Source organism: Anabrus simplex, chromosome 1 (assembly GCF_040414725.1).
Source record: "Anabrus simplex isolate iqAnaSimp1 chromosome 1, ASM4041472v1, whole genome shotgun sequence".
Taxonomy (NCBI): domain Eukaryota; kingdom Metazoa; phylum Arthropoda; class Insecta; order Orthoptera; family Tettigoniidae; genus Anabrus; species Anabrus simplex.
In genome coordinates, this window is record NC_090265.1 from 971408772 (window position 1) to 971426856 (window position 18085).

At 39.0% G+C, this 18085-nt stretch overlaps 1 long non-coding RNA gene across 1 annotated transcript; it reads left to right on the top strand.

The window, feature by feature from the left end:
- Positions 1-890: 890 nt before the first annotated feature.
- LOC137501198 (uncharacterized) lies at positions 891-4552 on the top strand. Its single transcript, XR_011018402.1, has 3 exons — positions 891-1083; positions 3164-3258; positions 4328-4552. It is a non-coding gene; the product is annotated as an uncharacterized lncRNA (long non-coding RNA).
- The last annotated feature ends 13533 nt before the right edge of the window (positions 4553-18085 follow it).

The window sequence follows — 18085 nt, forward strand, 5'->3', positions numbered from 1 at the left end:
TACCCTGACCTACTTATAGTTCTTAAACATGGCTGCGTTGGAATTTGAGCACCTAGTGCTCTCTGCAGCTGAAGAATGAAACCTATTCCTCTCTCTCTCTCTCTCATTAATTGGCTCTGCGTTATAAGAAGGAAAAATGTATTCAGCAGTTCATTATTTCATTTTATCCCTTTCAGACCGAGTACGCACAATTGTGCGGGTTCGTATTTTAGTTATCCCTGACCGTATTTGATGTTTTTTCGGCGCTACACCGGACTGCAGTGATTGTGCAGGACACGTGGCGTGTATTTCAATTGATTTTAGTATGCGCTTGACCGCCAGGGCGAAGGAAGAAGAGTTTAAAAAGCACAGTTGATCGGCCAGATGGCAGGAAGCAGTAGTGCCGAAAGTAAGTATTTATTTACTGCGTTTATATTAATCTAGAAGCTTTACTGAATACCGGAATATATTCAATGAAGTGTGTACTTTGGTTAGTGAACGTAAATTTTGAAGCTACACCATCGTACGTGATACGAGGTTTTGAATTTTGATGCGCACAATTGTGTGGGTCCTGTTTTTCGGATGTTAGTTTTTATTTTGTAAAATAAACTATTAATATGTGTATTGAGGAGCATTTTAGTCAGTTCTTGACGTACAAACAAAAATTCACACCTCCAGTTTTCTTTCAGGTCTGAAAGGGTTATTGCGTGACTCCAGCACATAGCACAACGGTCAGTAATGTTTACGTGCCCCCAACAAGGAAGTAGATTTAGAATCTTTACTGGCGTAAGCACTTGTAGTAGCACTGTTTCAACAAATAAATCTTTCTTGTCGACGTTGAACATTTTAGAGCTACAAAAAGTAAAGGAAATCTCGCTAACATGTACCTTTATTTGATTTCAGTTTGACAATGGTATCGAGTGAAGACCTGGACGTCTACTTTGGATTGACAGCATCGGGTATGCCTGGAGACGGGACGTATATAACGACCGTATGGTCAGCCCAATTTTTTCACTCAAGTTCGAAGGATTTAATTTACAATGCTGCTGTTTCCTGAAACAAAAGAAGTGGGTGCAAGTGTCCTTGTAGCAAAACCTCACAATGGTAATATTTTATATTTGTCCATACTTTCAATTAACAGTAAATATTATTAAGTTTTATTAAGTTGCTTCAAAGAAATTGGGGAATGATTTTATAACAGCTCGGAAATTCCTAAAGGCTTCTGACGGAGGATGATGTCTTACGTACAGAAGAATCAAACAGGCGTAAAAAAGGAAACCTCGCTATTGCCAATTCTCCAATAGGCCTACCTTGTTACTTCAACGTAAACCTGCAGAGTAGATTTCCATGTGAAGTTTGTGTTTGGCCACTTCTGTGTATCCTTTTCCTTTCGTAAGTAATTCAGTTAGTAAGCGCTTACAATCACTGGCAACTCCGATGGAATTAAGGGTTTCACTTCCACTCTTTCATTTTGGAAAAGTAAAAATCTAACTCAGTACATTGGAGACGCATCAGCTGCTTTAGCAATACTTTAGCAATTCTTTATACTGTAGGTGGATTACTCCACATAGGCCTTGAGTTGCCTTCTGAAATAATAATAATAATAATAATAATAATAATAATAATAATAATAAATAATATTATAATTCTTTATTATTATTATTATTATTATTATTATTATTATATTGCCGATCGACTTGGTCGTGCCGTTAGGGTCGCGCGGCTGTGAGCTTGCATTCGGGAGATAGTGGGTTCGAACCTCACTGTCGGCAGTCCTGAAGGTGGTTTTCCGTGTTTTCTCATATTCACACCAGGCGAATTCTGGGGCTGAACCATAATTAAGTTCACGGCCACTTCCTTCCTACTCCAAGTTCTTTCCTATCCCATCGCCGTCATAAGACCTGTCTGTGTCGGTGCGACGTAAAACAAATTGTAAAATTATTATTATTATTATTATTATTATTATTATTATTATTATTATTAGAAAGCATGGATGAAGCATTCTTCCAGAGAGAGTTCCGCCTTTCTCAAAAGAAATTAATTCCAGATTACGTAAAGCCTAAAGTATGCATAGGCTATAAGGAGTATTCAGAGGATTAAAATCCATAGGGAATATGGGCTGAGTTTTCGTACGAGCAGCGCACATTTCATGCAGCAATACAGACATGGCGTTTTACTACCTTCATGTAACACTTGAGTGTACAGAGTTGATGTCTATTTGAACGGAATGTTGCATCCTTAATAATATAAACGTGGATGTACCGAGTATTGAGTAAGAAATGATATACAGTAGATGCCATATTCTGAACTGTGCCTGTGTAGCGCCGAAAGACAAAGTATGTTTGTTTATGCCTGTTAACTTTTACATCTTGACTAAAGTAATGACCGCAGTAATTTGTGTAAGACTTCCTGTCTTTAAGAGAGATATAATCTAGTATGTTTTCTGTTTGAAGACATCTCTCTTAATTTGAAGTTTTATTAACCTCATTCTGGCAGTAATTAAACTTTGCTTGCTTGCGGTAGAGAAATGGATGAACGGCCAGCATTTCAAGGTTTGGCTATAATGGTCTCTGGAAGCCGGGAATGTAACCCTTATCAGTGACAGATATAATTATTTTTATTTGTAAATGTTACTAAATTTTTCACTCTATCTAGTGATAGATATCAGTGAAGAATGTTTATATTCATGGAAGTTATGAATCCGTTTTGCATGAATTGTTATTCACTGAGTTGAAATCAATACAAGCAGAACTTGTCTTAACTGCTAGCAGTCCTTCTGATGGCCAAGGCTGGATGGAAGACTGACGAATGTGGAATGACGCTGGATGTAAATCTCCACCTAAAATGTAGCATGAGTCAGGAAGATTCCTGAGCTATTCCTGAGGCTTGATTAAGCTGAAGTCCCGTAGAGGTGAATAATCTGAAATAATGCTCCTTTTTCTTTTATGGTGACTGAAGAAAATTAAAACAAATGATTTGAATTAATGTTTATTTCTAATGTTCTAAAACATTTTCAAAAGGAGTTATCTTAAAAGGATTTCAGTGCATTTTAATTTGATATCTTTACGTTATAGCCGTTTCTGATCACAATGTGTAGAATATATGTTGTTGTCAACAACATTGTTGCTGTATTTAAACTAATCGCAGTGAGATATTATGTTTTACACTCTTATGTACTTTTCAGGTGATTGAGCCTTTGTGAGAAGATCTTGCCAGGATCCTACCTCTCCTGGCCGGTTAAGCTGGATATTTTGAAAATACACAATAATATAGTATCAGGTTTGTGTATCGATTTTTCGAATGTCATTTCCAAACACTTGTCTGTATGAAGAACTCTTCTGTTTAGAAAGTCACAAATGTAAAAGGTAACGTCCAGCTTTCAATTCTTAATAAGTATTCTGGATATATTTTACTAGCACGTACAAAAGCGTACCTTCCTTCTCTCCTTGCCTCCTCAGCCGAACGCAGTAGATAATATTGATCGTTATTTAATTCTGTTGCTTCCTATGTAGTTAATTTTCTGAAGATCTCTGAGGTTTTTACAAATTTGAACATGAATTGTTACCTACAATATTCCGCGATGGTCATGCGGGCGTCCTGGACCACAAGCTCGAAACACTCCATGAACACACAAAAGTGCAATTGTATGGAACACTGTTAGTTACGACAAAAATGCATTTGAGCATTTTTATGCGAAAAATAATTTAAGTGATTTGTTAAGTGATTTTGTTAAGACAAAGAGTTGGCCGGTTATTTTGAACTTTTTGTTCGTGCCAGGTATAAAGAGTATAAGTCTAAAGTAGCTGCATTTCAGAATATAAGTTTAAAATTATAAGAACAGAGATAGTATTAATTGTACGTGGTTTGAAATGAATATGTCTACATCAACATATTTCAGAAAGTTGTATTTTATTTTTCAATAATTGTTTCCTTCTGCTAAATGTTGAAAATTAAATCAGTTACTTGTACTATGAAGATCCGACATAATGCGACTCCCTGGCAAAAAGGTATTGGCTATAATATTTTGGAAGAATTACTGAAATCGGTTAGGTGGTTTCCGATGTTACCCTCCCTATGCGATCAATCTCACAACAAACTTTCTCTGTTTATAAGTATAGATTAATTTACCTACCTGTATTAATAAAATAGTATATATCTCACATATTTAACATCTGATCGTTAATCTCATTATCACTCTGACTAAAGTGCAGTTTAAAATTCTGAATAGACAGGAAGCTTTTGGATTGCTAGATCGAAAGCTGTTTTCTTCTCTCCCTCTTTCTTTTATATCTAATATTCTCTGGGTTATTAAAGTATTTGTTTTCAGCAGTTCTTTCTTTCATTTTAGGTATTCAGGGAAAACGACATATGAACGTAACAGTGGTTCACAGATGCGTGTGCTGTGTAAAATCAGACGACCTACAGGGGTTTTCTACATCGCTGCACAATTCACAACCATGATGGACAATAAGTTCATCGCGTAACAACTCATCGATATCGTCAGTCACGTGGAGATTGTTTAGTGAATGATGGTTTATATGTTCTTTGTGATACAGATTTAATCAGTCTAGAACGGAACAGCTGTTTGTTAATTTTTAATTACTCCATGGATAAGTGTTGCCAATTGCATGACACTTCATTTGCGAATGTTGGAGAAAGTGCATGTTATATTGCTGATGAACCTTACAGTTAACCTGAAGAGTATTTCTTCTTGTCGTATCTTCGCTCCGGACGACAAACTGACCGAAGATCATCGCGAGGGCCCCGTAGACAAAGCCGGTTTTCTCAGTGATTTTCCAGATATATTTGATTCTGAGATCATTGTGAAAGCTGATTTTGTTTTTATTACTCTTCGTGACCTTCGGACCTTCGTTCATACAGATGAAAATTTGTGGTAAGTTTAGAAATAGTCTCTACGGACATTTTATGAAGAAAATAGTCTCAGAAATAAATGCAAGATGTCAGTATTTCATTCTAAATAACACATGTGTAAATAAATAAATAAATAAATAAATAAATAAATAAATAAATAAATGGTAAAATGTTCTCAATGCATAATCAGTTGAATTCTCATTGTTCGTTTTTTAGAAGAGCGTCGAGTGCAAGGTGAGTATCCTCTACAGACTTACTTGTCATTATATCCCAGCCGGTGAGTTGACTACGCTGTACAGGTCGTGTAGCTGTAAGTTTGTATTCGGGAGATGGCGATTTGATCTCTTCTGTTGACAGCTCTGAAGGTGGGGTTTAACTTAACTAAGTCCACGAACGATTCATTTACAATCATAGTCCTCGTCCATCCCAGTGTCGCAGGTAAACTATCTAGGTTAGTATGACGTTAAACCAGTATCAAAGGGAAAAATGTAGGCCCCTACCGCAAATATAGGCGCTGTGAATGCTAGGTACTGATTTACCGATGTTGTGAGCGGATTGCAGTTCTCATCAATTTGTCTTCTCCAGTTGTTAAATTATAGCATAACAAGTACCGTATAACATCACCTCGTGTGACATTCAAATTTTATTAAATGTCGGCAATACTTCTTTGTATTCGAAGGGAATAACTTGGACTAGTAGGTCTACTTTGAGCAATTGGCTAGTGAAAGAGTAGAAAGGAACTGGACGACCTGCCGTAATAGTGACTTCACAAAACCTTCTCGAAAGGTTGGACCAGCCTGCAAAGCCTGACATCGCTCCACTGCGAATTGAGGTCTTGTTTCTACTTGGAGCGAGCAGTTCATCTCTGATGAAAAAGGTAAAGGGTGATTCAATTTAAAGATCCAACGCATTGAGGCCATCAGTCCCATTACTAAAGAAGGTAGAGGCGCGCGGCTGTGAGCTTGCATCCGGGAGATAGTAGGTTCGAATCCCACTATCGGCAGCCCTGAACATGGTTTTCCGTGGTTTCCCATTTTCACACCAGGCAAATGCTGGGGTTGTACCTTAAGGCCACGGCCGCTTCCTTCCAACTCCTAGGCCTTTCCTATCCCATCGTCGCCATAAGACCTATCTGTGTCGGCGCGACGTAAAGCCCCTAGAAAAAAAAAAGGTAGAAACCCGACCTCTCGATGAATGGATATATCAGATAAGGGGAGATAAGGAATAAGTGGTCTTGATGTTAGTTTTAACTGATATCCAAATGGATTAGGCTGAGTAGGGAGTGTCAATGATATGAGTAGATTGATGAAAACTAGTGTTTGGGCCACCGTTGAATCAGTGCATTTACGCGATGAAGTGATTTTTATGAAATACTGAGGGATGTACTGAAAAGGGTGCAACTTTTCTCCTTACGTTGTCAGTTTTTATCGCTCGTCTTCAGGCTAAAGGAGAGCCAATCCATCGCTTTCTCCAATATGATAGGTTTTATAACATTCTGGTTGTTTAGTTCATAACAGTTGATGGGTTTTGATTTGGGTGCACGCTATGTGCAGGGAGTGGGGGTGGATGAAGACTTTGACAATCCGTCCTGTATAAAATGAGTATTCCAATCGGCTATAATTTTGATAGTAGATACAATAGTAAGATTATTGTACTTTTTAATTTACACTAGTTTTCTTTGCTATGTCCGAACTGACTGACTGACTGACTGACTCATCATCGCCGAGCCAAAACTACTGGACATAAAGAAATCAAATTTTGAGGATACATTTATATTACGATGTAGGTGCTTGCTAAGGGAGGATTTGCGGATATTCCGTCGCTAAGGGGGTGAAAAGGGAGGTGAATTTTTAAAATGAGTGTATCCATGTCTCAAAACTTTAAAAGTTTACAGATGTAAAAATAGCTATTTAGAATCTCTTTTAAAAATAAAGAAATTCGTATTTTTTTCCGGAAAACCCCACTAGGTGGGGTGAAAATGGTGTTGAATGACTTTAATGAGGGTACGTATATCTCAGAAACTGAAGATATTACCGACCTGAAAATTAGTATTGGGAAACTCCTTTAAAAATAAATAACTGAAGATGTTACAGTTGTGATAATTGGTACTTAGAAGATCCTTTAATAATAAACAAGAATTTTTTCGGAAAATTCACTTAAGGGGGGGGGGGGAGAATTGAAAAATTAGTTGAATTATTTGTATGAAGATACTATTGTCTCAGTAACGAAAGATGTTGCAAACGTGAAAATTGGTATTTAGAATATGCTTTAAAAGTAAAGAAACGCGTATTCCTTTGATTTCGGAAAATCCAATGAAGGAGGGGGGGGGGGGTAGAGAATTGAAAAATTGGATTAATTGTATGAGGATACTTACATCTAATAAAAACTAACGTTGTTACAGACGTGAGAACTGGTATTTGAATCTCCTTTAAAAACAAAAAATAACGCATTTTGAGGGGAAAATCTTCTTGGGGGTGGGGGTGAAAAGTAATTGAATTCCTTTTATGACACATATCTCAAAACTTGAAGATGTTACAGTCGTGATAATTGGTATTTAGAAGATCCTTCACTAATAAAGAAACAAGTATTTTTTCGGAAAATTCACTTAACGGGGGGTGAAAGGAAGTGGAAAAGAGTGAATTATTTTATGGGGACACTTATATCTCAAAACTGAAGGTAACAGACGTGAACATTGGTATTTGGAAAATCCTTTAAACATAAAGAAACACTCCTTTTGGGCGGGGGGGGGGGTAAATCAACTTAACGGTGTTGGGATGAAAAAGGAGTTCAGACCAACTGATTTTACTGTTCATAATGTGCTTGATTCTGATCATAAACCGATCATTTTTAATCTTTCCTGGGTTCGTTTCCAAGAGCCATCTTTTCCTTTGGAGAACTTAAAGTTATATGCCAGAAGAATCTACTATAATCTAAATAAAATATTTAACACAATTCAAATAAACGATAGGAATAATATTGACCGTGCAATTGTTCACCTCTATATTGAGGTCAATAATGCACGGAAGTATATCATTCGTATCGCCAGAAATCCCATGCACTTGCCTACGCGCGACAATGATGCTGGTCACATTGTCAGCAATGGCAATGCCAGCAGATGTAATTTACCGCTAAGTAGCGGTCTTGCATCTTGCTGCAGGGTCCAGAATATCAATAATAATAATAATGTTCTGGACCGTCATCCAAACGTGCGGACCGCGCTGGAAACGGGTCCTGGCCGGGTAATGACTACGAATGCAGATGCAGTCCGGCCGCAGGTTCAGTACCGCCAAGGCACCCAAGACGACACCACGTCGGATCTCCTCAAGGATTTGATCCATATTAAAAAACTTATAGGAAAAGATGGCACAGATTTAGGGACCCAACTGACCGGGCGGAATACCTGGACCAAGCCCGGGAAGTACGGAGTCGATTGCTGGAAAAAAAATTGAAAAATAGGAATTTTGCTGTAATCTCTCAGAAAAAGAGTCAGATCGCGAATTTGGGCGGATTATATATAAAACATTAAGCATTCAATTATAAATTTCAGTATAATACCGTAGCGAAGCACGGGTATCTTGCTAGTTAAAGGATACAATCGTACCTATATGCAATAGTTTTTCTCCAGTCCCAAGGTTCCATGCTCTCCGTTCATAGTCCTTAAGTAAATAGAGTTCATCAAGTATACATCACAGTATTCTGAATTTTCAACAGTCTGCCACAAGTTCGTTCACCTGAATGAATGGTTCGTCCACTGACTGCCCCTCCGACTTCTACAGTATATTCTAGAGCTGTCCATGGTGAAATTGTGAATTTAAGTGTTTTTTTTAACGAGGATGTAAACAAAGATCATGGAATGTGAAGAAAATGTAGGTTGACCAGATGCACAAAAATAAGGGGATAAAACTATTTTTAAAAGAAGCAGGACAATATTGGAAGAAAGAGGACGCAGAAGTTAAACTTTCAGAGGAATTTAGACACACATTCTAATTTTCACAAACATATCGAACAAAATGTATTCATTTCCATACTATAAAGTAAATTCTTACAAAGTTTAAACAATGAAACTAATTTACATGCCTTGCTGGCGCTGTTCTTAACATCCCATTGCCTTCAGGAGTTTTGGCTTGTCCAGCATTACTTACAAAAATACACTTGTAAATTCCATTAAGACAGTCGACAGATTCTACTTTGAAAAAGTTCCTTTTATCAGTCCATTGTGTTAAGATCAATGAAAATGTGTTGTGCCCTGCAAGTTTTAATAACTCTGAACTACAATCAACTGACTTACTTGAACTGAAATAAAACCAAACTCCAAGGCGCAACAGCCCCGAAGGGCCATGGCCTAGTAAGCGGCCGCTGCTCATGCCGAAGGGCTGCAGATTATGTGGTGACGTGTGGTCAGAACAACGAATCCTCTCGGCCGATACTCTTGGCTTTTTAGACCGGGGCCGCTATCTCGCCGTCAGATAGCTCATCAGTTGTAATCACGTAGGCTGAGTGGACCTCGAACCAGCCCTCAGATCCAGGTAAAAATCCCAGACCTGGCCGGGAATCGAACCCGGGTCTCCTGGTAAGAGGCAGGCACGCTACCCCTACACCGCAGAGCCGGCAATTGAATTGAAATACTTAATTTACCCATTACTTCCTACAAGGTAACTTGCTAAATTCAGGCTCATTACTACTTTTATTCAGGAATTGTTTGAAATTACAGAACTAATCAAAAGATTTCACCATCATTTTGAAAGGATTTACATTTAGCTTGCAAATACATAATGCATTTTTCAACATCACAGTTAAAATTACTTTTCAACGTCATCCATTTTAAACAGACAAATTCGTCAAGAGCCATTCTTTTAAGTGTTCATAGTATAAAGAAAAGCCAGTCGGCTTTCTCTGTCTGTTTGAAATGGGGAACATTTGTGTGTATAATTGAATAATACGTTCACATATTTTGTTTGTTTTTGCCATCACTACCATGGGAACCACGACGATGATGTGCACTCTACTCTCTATTCACGACGTTGCCTAGGTCACAGAGCTACCTTTACTGTCGGCCATCTTTTAGACGGGCAATGTACTTTTTCTGCATGGCGTTGCGTAGGATACTTCCACTGGCGCTGTCCATATTCACAGCAGACGCTGCCTATAAGACTGAAAGTCACGGTTCATGTCAAGCAAGCATGTCGTATAGTTCAGAATTTGACCGCTGGCGCTGCCTATAAGACGAGATCTCATCATGAGTTTCGTATCTTTCAGTGAATGGTCTTGCTGAGCAATAATGTAGATTGTGATTAAGTCGTTGGTTTTGTTTCCTTTGCGATTTCGTTATGCCTCGACGATGTGCAAATACAGGATACAAAGCGCCAAATGCAAAGAGACTACGTGTACAACGCAATAATGAAAGTTAAGATGAAAGAGAAGACCGTTTAGAGACTAATACGGCGTGTGGCCTCCGGAGAGACCTGGTGCAGGTATTTCGATTTAATGCCGTATAGGCGACCTGCGCGTCTGTGAGGATGCGGTCCTATCCAGTAGTGTTGGCTACCGAGTGTATGATTAAAAGCAGTGTATCGATTCATTCAAGTGTCAGAGTGAATCGATTCACAGGAACGGCGAGCTCACGGCACACGATTCAGCAGACAGCAGAAAGTGCTGAGTGGCGCAATAACGGATCAGTGAGACACAACACACACGTGACTTATTGTCGGCACACTGGACATTGGCGGGGAGCCGAACTTCCACTGCAGCGAGACATACAGAGCCATGGTACACTGACAGAATCGTACACTATAACGGACCCCCGTTCTCAACTCATTTGAAAATACCAACTTGCATTCACTGTCCTCTTCCTACAGGGAAGTATAATAATAGATGGATTTATTTGCAATGTTAAAAAGGTACCGGTAGTTAAAACATAATGCCGAAGTACCTAGCTAAGAAATAGGTTGGCTAAGGTTATTCTACTTATAAGTTTAATGAATGAGTATTATAACTTAGACATTCGACAATTAATTCGACTTAACTCTAGCCTACACTATGACCATGAGTCATGTTCATGACCACTTGAAATTCTGTTTTAAACGGGGAAGAACCGCTCAGTATTATCTCAGTTCGTATGTCGCATCATTGCACAATACTTCAATAACCGTATCACGAGATCACCGGTGTACGTGGACAGTAAGTGAGTCGACTGACGCAATATCTTAAATAAAAAGATGTTGATTCAGAAAACCAGAGGGCTACTGTATATCTCGGTAGCATATACAAAATATGACGATTTAAAAAATCCTCGACTGAAAGAAAAAGACATATCTTCAAAGATGTCCGAGCGAGTTGGCAATGCGGTTGGGGTCGCGTAACTATAAGCTTCAGTCGCTAGCGAGCTTCAACCGAAGCAAGTCACTCAGCGCTCTTACCTCTCGCTTGTATTTACAGTGTAGCATAACGCGTATTTTGTGTTCGTTCGTCAGTGTACTGTAATTTGTGTAGTTAAACTTTATGTACTTTAACGCTACGAACTTGCACTTCTCTCAACATGGCTAATGGAATAAACCCTGATACGGGTACTATATTAAAAGAAATTTTATTAACATATTATTCGCCGTCAGCGGACGTAGATTCTACGCAACCAATTCAACTCGGTCAACAAGTCAACACAACCCAGCCTTCAGTGAATGTTTCCGCACATCTACAGCAACAAGCAACTCAACAGCAGCAGCAATTAAAAAGATTGGAACAACAACATCATGTAAGTCCAGAACTTATTAGTCAATCTTCTGTGTCTTTAACCCCATCACGACATATTTTACAACCAAGTAAACTTGCAGAACTTAAACGTGCGCACGAAGCTCTTGCTTCTCAAATTTCCCAATTACAACAAGACGATGGTTTTCAGACTCCCCGTAAAAAAGTTAACTGTATCAGCTGCAAGAAACAATACGTATATGGTAGATCTTACAGTCGTTCATAATAAGTATGCTCCTCTTGAACACATGAATCGTAACACTGCAGGTGACGATTTTGCCCGATTAACACCTGAAGTTAACGAGCCGCCAATCTTTCTCCACGAAGTAAATAATTGTCAGCAAATCATTAGAGACTTGAATACTGTAACCAGCAGCGATTACACTACACAACAGCGCGGCAAAGTTCTCGAAATAAATACTACCACCATCAGCGAATATCATTCCGTAACCAAATTTCTAGAAAAATCAGAACTTCAATTTCACACATTCCAAGACCCTACAACCAATAACCGTGAAGTAATAATTCGTAATGTCCTTTACTCTGTTACTGACTCGGAACAAGATACTAACTTACCTGTGCGTGAAGTTACTCGGCTTCTTTTCAAAGACAAGCAGCCTGTGCCCCTCTGCGCCATTGAATTGTACAACACGGAAGATGCAAAAAGAATTTCTGACTTAACACACATTCAACGTGCCATTATTTCGGTCGAACGTCGTCGCAAACCACAAGACGAGGTCAAAGGATCGGGCACACTAAAAACTTCTGCAGGTTAAGTCCACGCTGCGTCAAATGCCCTAATAATCATAAATATTCAGCATGCAGTAAACTAAGACAAGTACCTCCACCGCGTGTTAACTGCGGCCAAGAACATTCCGCAATTTACAAAGGCTGCCCATACTATTTAAATATGAAGAACAAGATCAGGCGTGAAAGTACTTCTCTTTCAACACCGATGTTCACCAGCTCCCAGCCCAACAGTATTGCCTCTCCATCACCAGTTAATAATGCTACGAACTTTCCTCCGCTACCATCTCGACCTTCGCTAGTTCAACCCCCAAACCATCAGCATGGCAACGCCCTATTTCCTAACCTTATTCGCAAACTGCAGTAGATCCAGCTCAGAATCAACCGCATAATTCTTCTCAACCTGAATCGTCCTCCAGCCTTGTCCAACAGGCTATAGCCTTTCTTACGCCATTCATCCCCCAAATTAAATTATTTATCATGAAATTACTGTCAGAATTCTTTAATGGTTGTTAGTTCCAATCCTATGTTTACCCATCGCACATTTCTAAACCTGAATGCTGACTGTTTGAAGGTCACACGTGCCTCCTTCTTGGAGTTCATGTCTCGCCATAATATAGACGTAGCATGCATTTCTGAAACTCGCCTAGTTGAACATGAACGTTTTACAGTACCTGGTTACAACGTGTACAGAACTGATCGCCCAGCTCCAGTTGCCTCTGGTGGAGTGGCAGTCATCGTAAAGAAAAAACTTAAACATTATCCAATATTCCTACCACAGCTAATCACTATAGAAGCTTATGCTGTTAAAATCGAATGAAGTAATGAGACTCCTTTGGCAGTCATAGCAACCTATAAACCCCCATCAGCTCGACTCCACGTAAAAGATATAATATTATTGTTTCAAGACCAGTTACCAACCACACTAACGGGAGATCTTAACAGCAAGAACGAGATTTGGGGCTCTTAATGGTAGACAGCTGTTAGCAGCAAGTGGACTTATTGCCATCCACGTCGCTGCTCCAGAAGAACAGACTCATTGCCCTTAAAAATTAAATCAACAGCCGGATATTCTCGACATAGCCCTAATCAAAGCTTCGCATCCCCGCTTTACACGAGACCAGTGGCTGAAATGGACTCGAAACACTGTCCAGTAATTAAATAATTTTCTGCTGAAACGTTCGTTCAACAACCTAGCACATTTACTCACGGTTGTATTAAATTGGACTTTTATCACCAACAGCTTGACTCCTGTCTGCAACCAAATATGCCCCTAAAAACTAGAGGAGATATTGACAATGCCATTCTCCACTTCACCACAATCATATCTACCTCACTTAAACCAGCTACTGTATCCCAAAGGAGACAGCAAAAGCCATCCCTTCACTCAACATTTCCTCTCAGAATTTTACCACTCAAGGCCAAACATAAAATTCGACGCCTGTGGCAGGCTCAGCGTCTACCTTGGCAACATCATAGATTAAACCAGCTTATCAGATTAGTACGCACAATTTTAGGTAATCACCGTTATGCATCGTACCAGAATCATCTCTCTGGTCTATCGCCTAATGATTGTACACTCACCGAGCTCGATAGCTGGAGTCGCTTAAGTGCTGCCAGTATCCAGTATTCGGTAGATAAGTGGGTTCGAACCCCACTGTCGGCAACCCTGAGGGTGGTTTTCCCTGGTTTCCCATTTTCACACCAGGAAAATGCTGGGGCTGTACCTTAAGGCCACGGCCGCTCCCTAACCACTCCTAGCCCTTTTCTGTGATTAGATGAAAAAATATGTGTACACACAAATCATCAACCAAGTGCATTTAGAACTGTCGCCCAGGTAGGAGAGCCTATCAATTGTTTGCCTAGTCTTTTCTTAAATGATTTCAAAGAATATGGAAATGCCATTGTAATCATGGTAATGCCTGTTGCTCACGGTAAAATTTTCTGTCAAATTTATTGTACAATAATTTAATTTTTTAAAATTTATGTTGCTCGTGGTCAAATTCAAGTTTTGTAAAAACTTTGATAAAACTTTTCATAAAATAGGACATGTTCTATTCCGTAAAATTAATTTTACGAAACGAACCAATCAGCGAAGCTGACATCACGATGATGCTGGCGCTACGTCGTGAGAAGATTGTGAAGCTCCATTGTAAACAAACACTTCTTTCTGAAATGGCAGGATCCGGGTGGACTAAGGAAGCTGTTAGCGTTTTACTGGACGAATACCAGAAATATCCTTGTTTGCATGAAATTAAAACGCCACATTACCACAACAGAAATGCAAGAAGAGAGGCAGAAAACACAATCGCCTAATTCCTATATGAATGCTGGTCTTCTAACCTCAAGTAAATTTCTACCAAGGAGAGCAATCCTCTACCTTCTTCTCTTCTTTTGATCGAATCCCGAGTCCAGTATCTCGTGGCATTTTTTCTTCCTTTTTACCACTGTACAACATGTAATTGCAGCTAAAGCAGCACGTTTTGCTTTGTTTGTTGGAGCCATACTCTCAAAAGCAATGTAAGTTGAACAGCTGATTCTTGATTTAAAAGTGTATCGATAGATGGCAGCACATACACGTCTTAGTTCAGAAGTGGGTTCATAGATGGCCATCCTGATGCTTCCACGGATTTTATAAAATAATTTTACCGTGAGCAACACAACTTGTTTTCACCAAATTTTTATAAAATTAATTGTACAAGAAATTTTACGAAACATTTTATCGTGAGCAATAGGCATAAGTACACAATACGAAACAAATATAAGTTAAGAATGAAATGCATGAAAAAATAGGTACTTGTGCAGTACTATGCAGTACACAACTTACGTAGTTAATAATAATAATAATAATAATAATAATAATAATAATAATAATAATTAACTATACTAAGACACAATAAAACAGTACGTACATAATAATAGTAATAATAATATACATAAATCAAATTCTATACACTAACTTGTGGTTTTCCACTCTGAAAATAAATCTAAAAACCACGGAAAAACATCTTAACGGCTGCCGACGGTAGGATTCGAACTCACCATCCCCCGAATGCAAACTCATAGCTTTTTTATTAATGAAGTATTTAATCGTTCCGCATAAGTACATGCTATATCAGATTACTGTTGACAAGAGATTTAAAAAAACAGAAATTTTAGTACATAATAATACAAGGCAAAAATAATCATTTACTAACGACGTGATTTGAAGTCGACATCCTGTAGGCCCTTCTGTAATTATACAAGTGAGCAAAGATTTGTAATAAAAAGGGCTGGAAAACACACACACACACACACACACACACACACACACACACACACACACACACACACACACACATTTAAAGGAAGCAATTGTTCACGTACACAAAGTGATTTTCCCGTTTTTCGTGGCTGTGATCTAGTGGCATAACGTTAGGGCCTCCGGGCCTGAAGACTTCCCCAGAAATAAGTGAATAAATGAATAAATAACTTTCACCGAATGACACCCTGATGTGTTTGTAGAATGGGCCGAAATGGTGGTTATTATAGCGCGTATGTAAAGTAATTATCGGAAGGCTGCATCTGCCTGTATATTATTATTATTATTATTATTATTATTATTATTATTATTATTATGTTGAGTCTACTCGTGTCCGCCTCTGTGGTGTAGTGGTTAGCGTGATTAGCTGCCACCCTCAGAGGCCCGGGTTCGATTCCCGGCTCTGCCACGAAATTTGAAAAGTGGTACGAGAGCTGGAACGAGGTCCACTCAGCCTCGGGAGGTCAACTGAGCAGAGGAGGGGGGTTCGATTCCTTCCTCAGCCATCCTGGAAGTGGTTTTCCGTGGTTTCCCACTTCTCCTCCAGGCAAATGCCGGAACTGTACCTAATCTAAGGCCACGGCCGCTTCCTTCCCTCTTCCTTGTCTATCCCTTCCAAACTGCCCATCCCCCCCACCAGGCCCCTGTTCAGCATAGCAGGTGAGGCCGCCTGGGCGAGGTACTGGTCATCCTCCCCAGTTGTATCCCCTGAGCCAAAGTCTGAAGCTCCAGGACACTGCCCTTGAGGCGGTGGAGATGGGATCCCTTGCTGAGGCTGAGGGAAAAACCTACCCTGGAGGGTAAACAGAAGAAGAAGAGTCTACTCGTAACACGAGCTGCACGCTCTCTCAAAAATGTATGCGCCAAGTTATTATTAAAGAAAAGTAGTGAAAATTGGAACCAAAATATCAAATTTTATACCTAATTATTCCTGTTGCAGTTTCCTCCATAAAACGATCATTTTCGAAGCAGAAATTTATGAAGCACTAACTACGAAATGTTATGACATGACTCAAGACAGACTGTCAACTCAGCCTCTTCAGCAAGGAATGTGTCATCCATGGATATCACTGAAGTCGTCAGTGTTTTGTATCCCATCAAGTACGCTGAATGATCCAGTTTCTTATATGAGAACAGTAACGTTTTAAAAATATAAAGACAAAAGTTAGAAACGTATGTTTATTTATGTTGCATTTCAATCTCTACAAAACATTTAACTTCTATAGTAAAATCTATTAATAAATGTTTATGCTCGACGATGCCGAAATATAAATATTATATGCCAGAAAACTGAATCTTAATGGGCTCATTATCTTTAAAGTTTAATTTTGATACAGGTTATCCACCAATCAGAGTTCAGATTTTCATTATGATACAACTGTTTGACCAATTAGATAAGGATAGCATCGCAGCTGCGCTCAACGCACTAGCTTCGCACTTCTTTCCAAAATCAAACATGTCGGACACAGACATTAACATATTAACCTTCTACTTCCACTATTCCACAACCACGCGCCACATTCCCGCAGATTCACTTCACCAACTGTACAATAAATAATATGTATTTAAAATAAAGCTAGGTTATGATTACCTTCTATCGAAGCTTTGAAAACGTATGGCACTGTCAAGGTCTCTGATCCACTCACGGAAAATCAATAACCCAGCGCATGCGCTCTGCGTTCTGTTCAGTAAACTCAAGTGCCAAGCGACATCTCGACAGAAATGTATGATTTAAATAATAGAGTTATAATTATCATGGAGCGTAAACAGTCGTATGCAACTCGCCTATAATGGTAATTAAGAAACTAATTTGGAAATTATAAAACTCGTGTCTTAATTATTGCTATTAGAGTCTTGTTGCATAATGTACTATTTTTGTACTCTTATAGTAAGTTCTTTAAATGGATGTAGATTGCATTAAAATAGCTGCTGTAGTTTAATGTATGTGTTATTGATAGGTTTTTATACAATTTCGTTGAGGGGGCCAAAGTTGTTTCCTGTAGGCGGGCCCGTATAATATTAGTCACGCCTCTGCTGTGATCACGATATCAACCTTTGTTTTGGTGCTGTATTTCTTGTAAATTTATGAATTATAAATGGGAGGAGAGAAGTTCCATATTTTCTAAAACATTGATTTTCAGCCAATTGAATATGAATGAAAAAAACTGGCCCTTGCATTGCACTTTAGAAATTCCATACTTGGTGCCAGGGAAGCTTACTCAAACACGATCCCTATTTAAAAAAAAAAAAAAAAAAAAAAAACATCCTCGAAACTCCCCGAAGGGGCCGCTGGGAATTTTTTCACCTATAACCTTTCACCTCCTTCCGTACTTCTACAAGTGTGAGGGAAATAAGTGTCTACGTATACATGTGTGGGAGAGTTATTTAGTAGAGGCAAATGAAACGTGCTACATTTACACGGAGGACGTGACTTCGTCGATG